This window comes from Pyrgilauda ruficollis, unplaced genomic scaffold, assembly GCF_017590135.1.
Source record: "Pyrgilauda ruficollis isolate IOZ18807 unplaced genomic scaffold, ASM1759013v1 scaffold6, whole genome shotgun sequence".
Lineage (NCBI taxonomy): Eukaryota > Metazoa > Chordata > Aves > Passeriformes > Passeridae > Pyrgilauda > Pyrgilauda ruficollis.
The window spans coordinates 15,388,292-15,403,819 of NW_024527710.1; positions in this window are offsets into that span (position 1 = coordinate 15,388,292).

Here is a 15,528-nt window from a genome sequence, read left to right on the forward strand (position 1 = left end):
TGGTCCTCAAAGAGAAAACATGAATAACAGAATGGTTTGTGTTGGAAGGGACCTTAAAGATCACCTTGTTCTACCCCCTGCCATGGCAGGGACACCTTTCACCGTGCCAGGTTGCTCCAAGCCCCATCCAACCTGGCCTGGGACATTTCCAGGGATGGGGCAGCCACAGCTACTCTGGGAACCTGTGCCAGGGCCTCCCCACCCTCACAGGGAAGAATTTCTTCCTAATATCCAATCTACCCCTGCCCTCTGTCAGTGTGAAGGCATTGCCCCTTGTCCTCTCCATGTCCTTGTCCCAAGTCCCTCTCCAGCTCTCTTGGAGGTCCTCTGGGCACTGGAAGGGGCTTTAAAGTCTGTTTGGAGCCATCTCTGGGCTGGACACCCACAGCTCTCCCAGGGTTCTGCAGCCCTCAGATGATCTTTGTGGCTGGACTCACTCCAGCAGCTCCTTGTCCTTTTATGAACACTCCACACGGTTTTTCCTATTTCTTGACCCATTCTTGCTCATGTTTTCCAGACTCAGACAGCACCTTGGTGGCTGAGAAGCTGTTGTTCTCTGTATCACACACCCCACCTGAAGGCAAGAGAGAGAACAGACCGAAACAGAAAAAGAGCAAAGGAGAACAGAACTTAAACTCACATGAAAAATAATTGCATAAAAGGGGAATCTTGCTTCCTAAAATAGGCTGGCACCAGGCTGTAACACGAGACCCTTTTGCTGATGCCAGATGAGGAGAGTGAGCTCAACATGACCGCCTGCCCTTACAAGAACTCAGCCTGGACAACACAGAGCTCTCTCTGCTGAGGCTCAAGACCTTTGATTTCAGGAGAAAGCAATAAACAGCACCTTGCTTCAAAAGTTTCACGATCCATAGAAATTAAACTTGGCCAGTTCAAAAGGCTATTATTAATGTGCCTTCTTGTGCAGATATGATCTCAAGAAAAACACACATCTAGGACTAATAATAACAAATAATAGAGTTATTCATACAGCTGCTGCTTACACGATGGCAATTTCCCCATAATTGCAGGCACAGGGAATGGACACACAAACAGCAGTCTGTAGTGCCTTTGCCTACTCAGGGCTTGGGTTGAAGCTATTCCTTGTAGGTACATATACTTTTGGGAAGAGAAGTATTTCAACCTCCAGCAGAACCTCGATAAAGCTCTCCTGCATCCCCGCCTGATGCTGTGCTCACACCAGGAAAACACAAGGAAAATAAAACAAAAGGCATGAGCACAAAAGTGTTTCAGAGGGAGAACTGTTTCTGGGCAGTGGTGAGATATTCAGACCTGAGAACCCTTTGCTCAGCTCCAGACAGAGTAAAAATTATTAGGAGAGGAGGCTATAAAGTCTCAGCACCCTCCTCAGCAGGGCCAGGGCACAGGAAATGGTTCTGGCAATCCACAGTGCTCAGTAAGTTGTTAAGGTCACCTGCAGAGTGCAAACAGGGCAGGGAGGGAGCCTCGTGTCTCTCAGTGGCTCCTGCACCTCCAGGCAGCCACCCAGGGCCATGTAACCATCACCTGTCTGCTCCTCACTCCTTTGTGTGCATTTGAGATCCTTCCTGGGTGCTGCCTCTCCTGAGGAACCTGTTCATGGCCATGGCATAGCTGAGAGGTGATAAAAGCAAATAGTTTGCTCCCCAAGCTGGAGGGTTGGGGAGGCTAATGCCACCTTCCACCCAGGAGAGCACAGATGGGTGACAGGGAGAGAGGCTGGGCACTCCCCTTCCTCATCCCACAGCAGCAGGAAGACACCTGCAAGGTAAAAAGGAGGAAGCATCTCCCAGGCAAGGGTTGTCTCTCATGGTGCTTCTGCCTTCTCCCAGATCCCATCAATGGCCTAGGGACAATTTGGTTTATTTAGTAAACACAGTGGATGATGCAAAGCTAATTCCCTCGTTGGGAAATGTTTTCCAGCTCAGAGCAGCTCCATTTCCAGTCACCCCAGGCTGCACAGCTTGGGTGACACCAAGGGACCCCACACAGCAATGTGTGCTGTGTGTCCAAGCACCCACGAGGCTGGCAGCATTCCGAGGAAAAAGAGGATGGGTGAAGGCATCCCTGCAGGCTTGAATGCGCCTTGGCTTGTGGATGGTGCCTTTGCTGTTCCCTCTGTCACATTATTTTCCTGTCCTGGTGGCCCAGCACTCAGCTGAGGTGGTGGAACAGACCTTGGAGGGGCTGCACCACAGTGAGATGGCAGCAGGAGATGGGAGAGCTCCACCTCCTCGGCCCTTTGAATTTTCCCCCTCATCCAGATGGGATCCTCATTTTTTAATCCACCTACCATTATGATTTCAGAACCCAGGACTGCATTTGGGAGCCCAAATTCCCACCTTGGATGCCATCTAGTGCTGAGTGCTGAGAGCAGAGAAAATTCCCAAGGTGCCTGGAGCTGCCAGGAGGAAAATCATCTCCACTCCTCTTCCAGGGGCTGCTGACTCGTGCCAGACTTTATTTCCCAAGACTCTGCTGAAAATCACCTGTGATTTGGGTTGATAAAATTTCTTCTGACCACTTCTTTATCTACCTTTTTTTTTTTTTTTTTTTTTTACCTCTCCCTAGAACAAAAGAATTTCAGGAACAAGCAACCACATTCACAGCACAGACTCAGGAGATGGAACACCTTCAAAAGGAAATATTTAAATATTTTCTGGAGTCATCCAAAATCTGTTTGGATGGTTTTGGTTTCCTGGAGATGAGCCACCCAGCTGAAGGGTGGTTTGCACCTTCGCCAGGTTGCAGGGACTGAGGATCTTCAGTCAAACCTAAAGATCCAGGCACTCTGAGGAAGAGGACAGTGTATTTTTCCTAATTTCAGCATTACCAATTTGTCCATTTCCCAGTCCTGCTGGTTGGAAGGTTTACATTGGATATTAGAAAAAATAAAAAAATCTTCACCAAAATGTTTATCAGGTTTTGAAATAGGCCACCTGAGGCAGCGATGGAGTCACCATCCCTGGAGGGATTTAACAGATGTGTAGGTGTGGCACTTGAAGACATGGTTTGGTGGTGACCTTGGCAGCCCTGGGCTAGTAGCTGGACCCAGTGACCTCAAAGGGCTTTTCCAACCTAAATGATTCCACAATTTTATGATTTTTTCCACGTGATCTCTACGGAATGGCCACCCCAGTGATGAGCACAACACATTCCAGTCCATAAAGTCCTTCCACCACCCAGACTCAGTTTCCAAAGGATAATGGGGCTCTTTGAGGCCAAAAACCTCCCTCCTCCTCCTCCACAGCCCAGGAGCACACAGCTCCCATGTCCTGGGTGCTCCGCAGCCCCACGGCTCCCAGGGACCAGCCCAGCTCTGTCTCGCCCAGCCCAGGTCTCACCTCTGCACTGCAATGCAGACATATCCTCAGGGCATGTCTATCCACCCTGCTCAGGCTGCTCTGGAGCTGGCAGGGAGCAAGTCAGGTCTGGTTTGGGAGCTGCTGAGTGGCACTGGGGTGCAGAGCCAGCCTGGTTTGCCTGGGCACTGTGCCGACCGCAGCAGCTCCACAGCTCGGGGCCAGGGCAGGAGGCTGCACAGAGCCGCTCCTCCACAGCCTCCTGCTCCTCCACTGCTCCCCAAGAGCTGTGGCACACTCCCACCCACCCCTGTCCTGCTTTTCTCTGCCTCTGCTGGCATGTTACCTTGCCAAAGCTGGCATGTCCCTGCTCTTTCTGCACCGAGGCCATCAGGAGCTTTGCAGTGCCTCTGGGGTCCTGCATGGCTCCTGCCCCCTAATTCAGAGGGACAAGGGCTGATCCTTTTGGAGAAGCTGAAGTGATTCACTTGCAGGCTTGCCTGCTGTTTTATTAACTCAGGTTTTTTCATCTGCAATTTCAAGTGGTGCAATTTTGAGATCAAAGCCCTGCCCTGCTCTAATGGCTCTGCTTAAGCCCAGCCTTCGCATGCACAGGAGGCTCTGCCTCCGGGGAAGATGTGAGACTCAGCCTCAGCCAACGTGAACCTATCCACAGAGAAAGCAAAACTGGACTAAAAGTTGCTCTCACTCATCCCCATCCAGAGTTAATTGGCTTTAATGTGGGAATAACATACGTGCTCGACTGATCTTGGTCAGGCCAGGCCCTGCAGAGTATTTAAGAAAACCCAGTGGATAGTGCTGCCTGTGAAATAGCTGCAGTTCCCCTTGGCCTGAGGAGCACAGGAGTAGCTGGAGAGTGTCCTGAATGGACAAAGAGAGGGCAGGACACAAGGCAGGGGGCTGCTCCATCTCCCACCAGCGAGAGGAATGTTTGTGTTGGGCTCCTGGAGCAGTACTCAGGTACAATTTATTTAAAGATATTGTGCACACTCTATCTTGTTTCTTCAACATATTTCCAACAGTCCCATGTATGTCCTTTCCTCCTCTCCTCCTGCAGGGCAGGAAGATTTTAAATGTACCATGGCTATCACAGAGCCATAAAATAGCTCAGTTTGAACCTAAAGACCATCTACTTCCAACCCCCCTGCAGTGAACAGGGACACCTTCCACTATCCCAGGTTGCTCCAAGCCCTGTCCAGCCTGGCCTTGGACACTTCCAGGGATGGGGCATCCACCACCTCTCTGCGCAACCTGTGCCAATGTTTTACCACCCACATGATAAAAAGATTTCTTCCTTATATCAAGTCTGAATCATTCCTATTTTAATTTAAAACCACTACAGTCACAACAGGCCCTGCCAAAATGTCTTTCCTCTTCAATTTTTGAAGTCCCCTGTAAGGTAGAACAGACCTCCCAGGCAGCTGGAGATGCTGGTAGATGTTGCCCAGCATCATTCAACACATCAGGAACAGCAGAACCTGCACCTGGGCAAACTCTGAAGGTTAACCTCAGGTGAATCTGAGATAGAAGTGAGACTTCATTTTTGGACATAGGAAAAGCTTGGCTTAAATTGTTTAGGACTTGTTCTATGATAAAATGAAGCCAAATGTGTCAGAAACAGGTGCATTTCTGCACAGCAGTTCTGGGCAGGAAAACAACAGGGTATGGGCAGAGCCAGTCTCACCAGTTATATTGGAATGTAAACGTGGTCTCTGCAGGGCATCCCAGCACAGCATTCCCAGTTGGAATCCCCAGCCTGAGGGCACAGAAGATCCTAAGGGTGTCCCAGCTGGATCAGAGTCAGGTCCCCCTTAGAACAGGGTCCCCTGAGCACTGCTCTCTCCCTTGGGTGCTGGCTGAGGCCATCTGTGTGGCAGCTCAGGGGTCACTCTGAATCAGGAGCAAACCAGCCACCCCCAGACCTGAAATGAGCCCGGTCTTGTTCTCACAGACCTATTCCATCATTCCTCTTTCACAAAAAGCACTCACTCTTTTTGCTCTCTCACATGAGCCAGGAAGCAGAAGCACCATGCTGAAAGGGGTCTCTTTCCTGTTGGAAGCTGTATTTATTTGTTGTGTTCAGTGCATTTGATATGTGTGTTACTGATAAAACACAGGCTGTGGTTTAACAAATCAGTGCAGCAGTCCTGATCACAGCCCCTCTGAGCAAAGGGCTGCTGGATGCTGGGTGTTTCCTTATCTAATCTTTCACACTTCAGCATTTCTTCATGTAAAGCATTGATAATTAAAAATGCAGAAGGGGATGATCATGAGGAGAGATTAAAGACCTTGAACAAAACAGTTGAAACAATTATAGCATTACATTACAGGGAACAATGTCTTCTATTAACTGACTGCTGTGCAACAGTTCTGAGGGATCCCAAGCTATGGCTCAAAATCCTTCTGTGTTAGGTGACAAGAGCTGCTATAAAAAGCAGACAAACTCCCTACAGGATGCAGAAGGCAGCCCAGCAGCTGTTTATATCACCAATTTATCTGACACAGATCCTTAATTTCTTCTTAGTTTGTTGCTGAATTCCAAAGGTTGATAAAAAGCTGCCTGAATCAAGATTTCAGGCGCTCTATTCTTCGAGCTGCTCTGCATTTTATAAAAAAGAGATTTACATCAGATGATACATCAGTTAAAAATAACTGGGAAATATCAAGTAATTATAAGTATGTGTCCCACAGGTTTGCATATCTTGAATACTGAAATGACTCTCCCTAAGCAGTGAGTCTCATTTTTGCCCTTGGAAATATCATACACAATTCCTTCTGTTTTCGATGGGGGTTTTGTTTTGGAAAGCTGTCTTAATAGACACTGCTCAGTGTTTATATCAAAGAAGGCAGACCAAAAACCTCTGCTTTGCAGCTGGAGCAGGATGGGATATGAGGTTAGTTCTTGTGGGATTTTTTTCTTAGGATTCTGTGCTGGCTTTGGCTGAGGTAGAGTTAATTTTCTTCGTAGGAGTTAGTATGGAGCTGTGTTTTGGATTGTGCTGAAAACTGTGTTGATAATACAGAGCCTCATCCTTCATAAAAACAGGAAAGCCTTGGACTCCAAATGAAGGATAAGCAGCAAGGAATCCAGACTTTCAGTTATGAGTTCTGCAATAAAAACCCCACAGGCTCTCTTCATTATGGCTCAAGAAGCACCAGAGCTGCCTTAAGAGTAAAAATTGCTCCTACTGCACATGGAGACCCAAGAGCATCCCTGTACAAGAGCCCAAACCTGTCTTAAACTGCATAAGCAGCCATTAGCCAAAAATCCCATCTACCATCCCCCACCTGTGTGGCTGCAATCACTTTAGAAAGGGGAAAAAGCAGCAGACACCATTTATTTATCATTTATTATTGTGAACACAATTCCTCAACACAATTACACTCCTGGTAAAGAAATACTTCCTCCAAAACTCCCCTGGTGTAGCTTTGAACCATTCCCACGTGTCCTATCACTGGACACCAGGGGGAAGAGCTCAGCACCTCCCTTTCCATGTCCCAGGAAGTTGATTCCAAATGAGACAAGTCCAACATCCTTAGCCATTCCTCCTAGGATGTTCCTTCCAGCTTTGTTACCCTCCTCTGGGTGCATTCAAGGACCTTCAGAAGGAGCAGGACAGCTAAAAAAAAATAATAATGAGAGAAACGGGTCAGACTGGACACTATATACTGAGAATAAAGACTCACAGCAAATATGGTCAAGCAGGGCATGAGACAGTTGAGATGTAACACACAATGAGGAATTCAACAAATAAAAAAGCCTTCAGTGTTAGGATGCATTAATTTGTTCAGCTAATCCCTCTGCTTCTGTTTGCCCTAACTAATTTAATAACTAAACCAGAATTTGAGATGCAGGCAGGGCAAGGAAAAGGCACACCAGAAGAAGTGAAAAGCATCAGAAGCAGCACTTTTTTCCACTATAACCTCTCGTATTTTCCAGCTCTGCCTCATCAGAGCCCACGATCACACAGGGGATAACCTTCAGCAGCCGAGTTTGCAGGTTGTCCTACAAGGCATGCTGTCAATCACTCTGTCAGTCATTGCCCTCTTTATTTTCCTCATGCTTGTATTGCAAATCAGACTTTCTCAGCAAAGCTGCTGCTCAGTCTCAAGGAGGGTTAAATGGTTTTCCAGCTGATCCTTGGCCACAGTTTCTTTCCACTCTGCTCAAAGCAGGGGCCAAATCCGAGCCTGGCTCTGCGCCCTCTGCTTTCAGTACTACTCGATAAGTTCCTTTTGTCTGGAAAACCCTTCAGATTTATCTCCCACTCCTCCCATGCAGAGATAAGAGCCAAATCCCAAGCACCTTGGCTGAACATGTGCGACTCAGATGCTGGGGGAGCACAGCAGGGCTCCCTTTCCATGTGCAGGCTTACAAGACCCAAAGTCCTCTGTTGTGCTCCTGCTTGTTACACACCCCAGCCTGGTCCAGATATGTCACTGGGTGACTCAACGAGACCTCATTTTGTACTAATTAAGCTTTGTCACTGTAATTCCTGCACAGCAGTACGTGCTGGTGGAGGGCTCTCAGGGGAAGCCCACAAGATTCCACGTACATCTGCACCTTCCAGATTTTCCCTCCCGGCCCAGCAAACTTGGCAAAAACATTTTGATTTCTCCTCAAGCGGGCTGTGAAAAATGAAGATTCTCATCTGAGAGGAGGTCTCCAAAGACCTCAGCAGAGGATGAGAGCACAGCTCCCACGGCCACGCCAGCCCCAAGGCTCCCATCCCAGAGGGCATCCTCAGCCTGGGAGCATTCCATGGCCTCAGCAGAGCAGGAGGGATTAAACCAGGATGGCTGGCTGACAGAAATGATAAAACCAGATTAGGAGATCTAATCTCGAGGCAGCAGGAGCAGCTGATGGGAAGGCCAGCTGTGAAAATCACTTTCATTTACATGAGGCACAAGAATGGGCCAAAAGTGCTACTGTAGGATGATGTCTGGTATTACATGAGTTGGTTAGAAAATGTTTGCAGGATTATTACAATATAGCATTTCTGCAATCAATCAGTAAATTCCTGACACAACACACACTGAAGTCCATGGGAAAAACCAACTGCATTCAGCAGGCATCGGAAAAAAAAGTGGAAAATTATCCTAATGCACAGGCTTGTAATAGGACACAAATGAAATAATATCCCTGCTTATAAAAGCAGCCATAGCAAGACTGTAAAATTAAATTGATGCACAAAAACACAATAGAGCCTAAGCAAAATATGATATCCCTGACTATCTAGCACTACTGCTGCATACATCTAGTTAGGGTGTCATGAGGCTGCTGCTTAGGAACACAAAATAGAGACCAAAGATTGTTATTTCTCATGGAGGAGGTTTTGGGTTGTTTGTTTTTAACAGGGATGGTTAAATTTATGTTTATTTTCCCAATATGCTGCTGGGTTAGTAAAGAAAGCATTGGATAGAGGTTAACTCAGAAGCCTGGGAAACAGGGAAGACACCCTTTAACATGTGTGGTTTGTGGTTAATCTCCTGATTGGTAAAATCAGAGTAATGTCCTTTTGGGGATGATACTTTGGCTCTTTGGCCCTAACTCACTGTGATTTTTCAATGGCACTAGGACACACGGGCCGGAGGGGAATTTCCCTTGGAGTGCTGCAAGTTGGTGTTTGCACACAAATTTTAGAGGGTTTTGTATACAGTCAGGTTGAAGTGTTCCCGTGCTTTAGCTGGTGGATCATCACTGCCCATGGAAGAGGTCTCACCTCCCTATGGAAGCACAGGAATTCCAGGCTCCATCCACGCCAGGGAAAGCCTGGGTGCACAAAATTCCTGCGGGGCAGCCGAGGGACAACAACTTCTTGGACAATGGCAGCTTGTGCTAAAGCCTGGAGCAATTATTTCTCATCAGAGCTGCTGGATAATTAAGGCTCCTCTCCAAATGAGTGCAGCAGCTCTCACACGTTCCCCACGGCGGCCGTGCCGAGCTCAGTGACCCACACAGACAGTGCTGCTGCAGCCCTGCATGAGCCTCCCACTCACAGCCACACTGGAATGCCACTCATGGAACCAAAATCTGTTTTGTGGCAGCCTTTGAGGGCCATTACTGACATGGCACTTCTCATCCTCAAAGATGATCCTACCAGGATTGATGTGCAATGAGGGGAATGCATGGTTTTCTACCAGCCAACAAAAATCTGAATTTCTGAATGTACATCCCAATGCAAAGGCCATTTTTGCTGATTTTCCATGTCTAAGAGGCTCTGCAATTTATCTCTGATCTGGTTGGGTTTCAAGCTGATGCAGCAGAAGGGGAAAATCTCTACTTCTCTTGTAAATAAACTTGCAAATAAATCGAGCCATCCTGTTGCCATGCCATCCTAATTCATAAGGCAAGATTTGCTCTCAGTTCCACCTCTCCTTGCTGTGCACAGGTCTAGGAATACATGAGAGACCATTCAATGAATGTCTGCAACTTACACCCACTCCATCTTCATGCCACTGCAACCTACACACAGCTAGATTCCACTCCCCGGACGCATTTTCTTGATTCATGTTCAAAATCTGAGTGAGTGAGTTTTTCTATTTGTCCAGAGTTTTTTCCCTGCCTTGCAGGCTGCCACATGGCTGGAATACAGATGCACAAAATTTTTGGGAAGGTCCTGATGAGCCCGTGGTCACAATGTGAGCCCCTTCCCTCCAGGAAGGTGATCCCCCTGTCACTGATTGTGGACATCCAAAGTTATTCAGGCTGCTCTCTCAAAAGTATTTTCGGGGGAGAGGGGGAGGGGGGAAAGTTCTGATGTCAGAAATGGATTTTTTAATTTGATTTTTAATCAACCATCTTGCTAATGCTACTGTGGTTTCCCACATCTCCTACCAAAACTCATTCCCATGATGGAACCTAAAATGCTTTTCTTAAAAGCTGCAGGATATTCTTATGCATGGAATCTCTCCTTTCCCCCCAGTAGTTGATTTATTAAAAATACTTAATCTCAACTGGACCAGTTCCTCAAGAACTCACCCCAATGGCTTCTGAAGGAAGAGGAAGCTTCCATAAAATATCAGAGACAGAAAATTTCACAGCCATAACAGCGAGGGAAGCATCAAATCTAGGGACATAATCACATCGAGGTCCCGATGATCCTTATAATGTGGGAGATTATTTAAAGTCATACATCTTCCAGATTTTTTTTTCAATTTAATAATATTTGAAAGAAGCCACTCAAGCCTCTCCAACCAAGATTTCTGATGCAAGAACTCCCCACCGCAGACCCAAAATAGCAGAATTATGAGCGCTAAAAGTGTCTAGCAAGGCTTTTTATTTTAATTCATATTTGAGAAAGGTTTCTAGCAGCTGGGGAAAGTAAGAGCTGTATTCATAAAACCCTTGGCTATTTGCCACACAAATGGTGCTTTTATGGAGCGGGGGGCAGTGGGGTGGGGGGAAGGGGGAATGTGCCTATTCCGCATCAGGAATGTGTTTCTCCGATTCATAAATCCTCCTCCTCTCCCCCAGCTGACTAAAGGAAACCTTTCTCAGTTTGCCACTGTGATGAGAGAGGGCGAGAGCGATTCCCTGAGAGTGCCAGGGCCAGGGAGAGAGAGGCATTTCAGTTAAAACAGCCCGGTTATTAAAAACACACACACACAAACAGGACTATGTGCTACAGCCCGGCCCAGGGACAACAGCGGGGACAAATCTGTCAAAGGTACAGCCAACCCATCATACTCACAGCCTGCCACCGAGTGTAATGCCCTGCCATAAATACAGACATTTTTCAGAGCAGGTCTGAGAGTTTCCAGCCTAAAATGCCCTCTCAGACACAGGCGGGGAGGAGGAATGAGTTACGAGGATGGGGAACTGAAACACAGACAGATTGAGGGCTAAATAAAAATAATATAAGACCTAGGTTTACTTAAAAAATTGTGATTGAAGGTGATATGTTGACACAACTGGAAATGGGAACTAGAACTCCTGCTTTCCCCCAGGTAAAGCTTTGCCCTGAGCTGCAGGTACCACAAGGCACTAAAGATGCTCCTAAGATGCAGAAGAATATCAGCCCATGGGTTATTCTGGGCTTTGTGACCTCACAGCTCAGCCCTGTTAAAAGCAGAGCAGTTTGGGTTAATGAGAGAGGTCTAACTTTTGGCAGATTCCCAGGTGGGGAGCTTGAAAGCAAAAATAAAATAAAAGCCACTTAAAGATTAGGGCTTGGCAGCAGCCAAGTGGAAGGTTTGGATGGAGATTTTTTGACTTTAGCTCAGCTCCATTTCTCCTACTTTGGGCACTCCAACCCTTAACTGCATATAACCCTTGACAGCTTTTCCAGCATCCCACAGGGGCTGAACCCAAATCCTGAGGTCCTGGCTGAGGCAAGAGGCAGGCACTGGACGTGCAGGGACAGAGCTCACAGCATCCCTCCACCCCAGGCAGGAACATCTGCACACCACAGCCCCATCCAAATAACAGATTCTGACACTTCAGTAAGCCTCACTTCAAGTATTTCTTCGTTTCATGCCATCTGTGTGCGGCTTAATTTTAGCCCTATTCTTGTCCTGGCCATTGTGGACGTGGAGAACATGCTGTTCCTCCCTGTTGGATACAGAAAATTCTTCAGATGGGGCAAGGAAATAGGGGTCTGAGGCTGCAAGGTCACAGATCTTTAAACAGCATTTCATATCAAGGTCAGAAAAGGCTGGATCTACTGCACAGGCCTAAACATTTCCTCAGTCTGTCCCTGGAATAGATGCTCATGGGTGCAAAGTGAAGGGTGAGGATAAACTTCAAACTCCTCCTCAGCAGCAAGTGCTTTCCCAGCAGAGCTGGGATTATCTCACAGATTATGCCCTAAGAGAAAACATACTTGGCAAACCACTGGAAAAAAATGCTACTACAAGCAGCTCACAGTCACTGATTTTGCCTTCACCCAGCTGAAAGTTGTCTTCCAGAATTTGCTGCTGAGGCTACAAAGTTCCTGTAGGAACTGTACTGCCCACGACTTGTAAAGAAAAGTAGGGTGAAACAGCATGAAAATAAAAAAATACACCCTGACCTTTCCATGCAGCTCACCTCACACCCCATGTTGGGCTTCGTATTTGTGGACAAAGCCTGAAAGATGGATTGCATGACTGCACAAAAGGGATTAATGCATGGAGAATCACAGAATTTTTAAAGTTGGAAAAGGCCTCTAGGATCATAGAGCCCAACCACAACTATCTGCTTTAAAAATAACCCCCCAACCAAGCCATCACACTAATCACAGGGCATATAAAAAGATAGCAGGAATTCATTACTGTTACATTCTAATGGGTTGAGGAATCCAATTACTCATTTGTGCCCTTAATAAAATCTTATCCAGAAGTCTCATTCTCATGTAGGAGTAATCCTCTCAGAAATAATGTCCTTCCCTTGCTGCTGGTTAGAGTGTTGTGCACCCAGTGCCTGTACAGGCAGGCAGTGTCTCCTCAGCAGCCTCCTCACAAACTGGGTGTTTATCATGTGCAGGCTTAAAATGTTCTATTTTCAGTGCAAGAAATGCCACCCTCCTTCCCCACTCTCATACAGAGTTTTCAGCTCACATCCCCACCAGAGCATCTCATATTGCCACACAGATTTTCACCCAACTCCAACAAGAGGCCATAATAGGTTCTGGACCCACAAAATTACATTTTTTTGAATAATGCTGTTTGTTGTTCCATTATATTACGCTCACAAGATTGTATTTGAATAACCAAAAATTTTAATAACCCCCAGAAAAGTTAATTTCCAACACTGTAGCGCAAATGGTTCAACATCTGCTCTTGCCTGCTACATGGGGTTTGATAAATGGCATCACTTACATAATATAAGTGGGAATTGCTTAGTTACAAATCTGATGTGCATAAGCTGCCTCTGATGCATGCAGTTTCTCCAGCATTCAAAAAATCCCATTTCACGTGTCACAGTTTACCCACTGCTGCATTATCTTATTAACTATCTCCTCCCAAAACAGACTGGGAATGCAAATCCTACCGAAAATCCACAGATTTAGGGCACTTACAAGGGTTGGATAGCATGCCCCAGAAGTTGAGCTTTTGTGTTAACAGATGCACAGCATCCCTGGCATTTTTTTGGCCACATTGAACTGGAAAAATACAGCACCCAAATGTGGTGACAAGGGGAAGGGTGCTGTGGGGGGAGGCTGGACACAGCTGGAGATGTTCAGCTACAAACCCTTCTGCAGGTTCACGATAGTGACTGAAGCCAAGTGTTGCAACAGGCAGCACCCAGATTTTCCTTGGTGCCTTCCCAGCCCTTCAGCATCCTGCTGGTTAGCCCTGCAGTTCCAAGAAAATTCCCTTTGAATATCCAGTGAAAGCAGTTTGGTGCCTGAGAGGAGCACCAGCACAATGTGGGGCTTAGCCAAAGACTCTGTAGCAGCTGCAAGGGACCCGTATTCCTGCCCAGGACTCCTGCATCCCACAGAAGGGTGCAAAAATTTCCATGTTTTAGCACTCAGACCTAATTTCTCCTGTAAATCCAGCCCTGGCAGCACACCAGGGAGAGGGAAGGGCCAGGTATTCCATGGCAGCTTTCCCTGTGCCATCACACAGTCCCTGCCTGAGAGGAGGGTGGACGTGCAGCCAGCTGGGATGGGGGGGCTCCTGGTGCAACAAGAGGCATAGGCAGCAGAGCAAGAGAGAACAAGCTCTGGCAGGATGTATTTAATAAGCCCAGAAAACCCAACTGCTAACTCACGGTGTCTGAAAAAACAAGAGACAACCGGCCACAAAGGAACCAGAGGCATGTGAGGATGCCCTCCCCTAAAGAGAGACATATATCCTGCTGCTCAGACAAGGGATTTCTCAATGAACAGGGAAAAAGAAAATAGAAAAAGAAAAGATTCTCAGAGATTGCAAACACCCAGCCTCCAGCTGGACTGAACACCATGCAGTCTACATTTGATTTGTGTTTTAAATGAGCTGCAACGCTACTACTCTGAACAAAACAGATCCTTCAGAGATGAATGTAAGCAGGGAGAAGAGATTTCTACCCTGCTTCACAGTCAAATCCCATTTTGTGTGATCTGCACCAAAAATAAAAACGCCACTTTGCCAGACACTGGAGTCTCCATCTCCTAGCAACATGCCCCACCCAGCCTTTTCCTGAGACCCTTCAGCTCCTGCCTGCCAGCACAGCTCCCTTCCCCCGTGTCTGCAAACCAGGAACCCATGATACACACACACACATATATGTAGATTCTCAAAAGCCAGAGGGAAATTCAGTAAACCTTCTCAAGCCTGAGTCCTGGCACTGCTTTCCAGGATCATCCCAGGCTCTGCTCTCAGCTCTCACCAACAGTGGAGAGGGTGGAAGGCACTGACCCACCTGGGGACATCCTTGCTGCCAAGCAAAGGCCTTTCTGTGAGTCTCCTACAAAGCCCCCAAAATATAAAACCTGATTAATATTAATTTGATGTTTCTAATAGACAGCTTCAATGTGTCAAGAGGCAGTGGAAACAATCATGGCATCAGCTTGCTCTGAGTTTTAGTGAAAAATCTCTTTTCCAGCTTTCAGGAAACAAGCAGGACAGCAGAACAGTGATTCTCCTTACAGCAGCTCTTGTTAAACATATTAGTTTAACCATTAAACAAACACCACTCGAGCTCACACCTCTTTGTGTGGTGTTTCATTCAGACAGAGCCAGGGCTTGCCAGGACTGGAAGGGGAGATCAAACAAACCCCAAAGACAGAGCAGAGCTGCTCAGAGCTTGCAGGGTAGAGGTTTGCATGGGCTGACAACTTTGCAGCTGCCTGAAGAAGGCAGAGCTTTCTCAGGCATTCCAGGAGATTGTAGCTTTGCCATCTTATCCAGAGTTTACTGTTTGTAAATGCTGTTTCTCTTATGCCTTCACGTACATCAGTTGTTCTGGTTGAACAGAGATGGTTTCATTATCCTACAAATGGTTTTGTGTTACAGCAACCTTCCTGTTCTACCCCCAGCTTGTTATTTTAGTTATTTATGTTATTGGATTTCTTGAATTAAGCTGCTGTTTTATTATTTATGATAGCGCAGTTGCAAAGGCTGGTCATTATTTTATCGGGGACCCTGTGTTTACACACACTGTTCCAGCTTCCCAAACAGCTCTTTATTACCTTGGAGCACAGATTGCATTTGTGACTGCCTTCTGCTACTTCGTGCAGCTGAATGAGAAACAAAGAGCTACAAATTAACACTATTAAAATGTGGCAGGACCACTTTC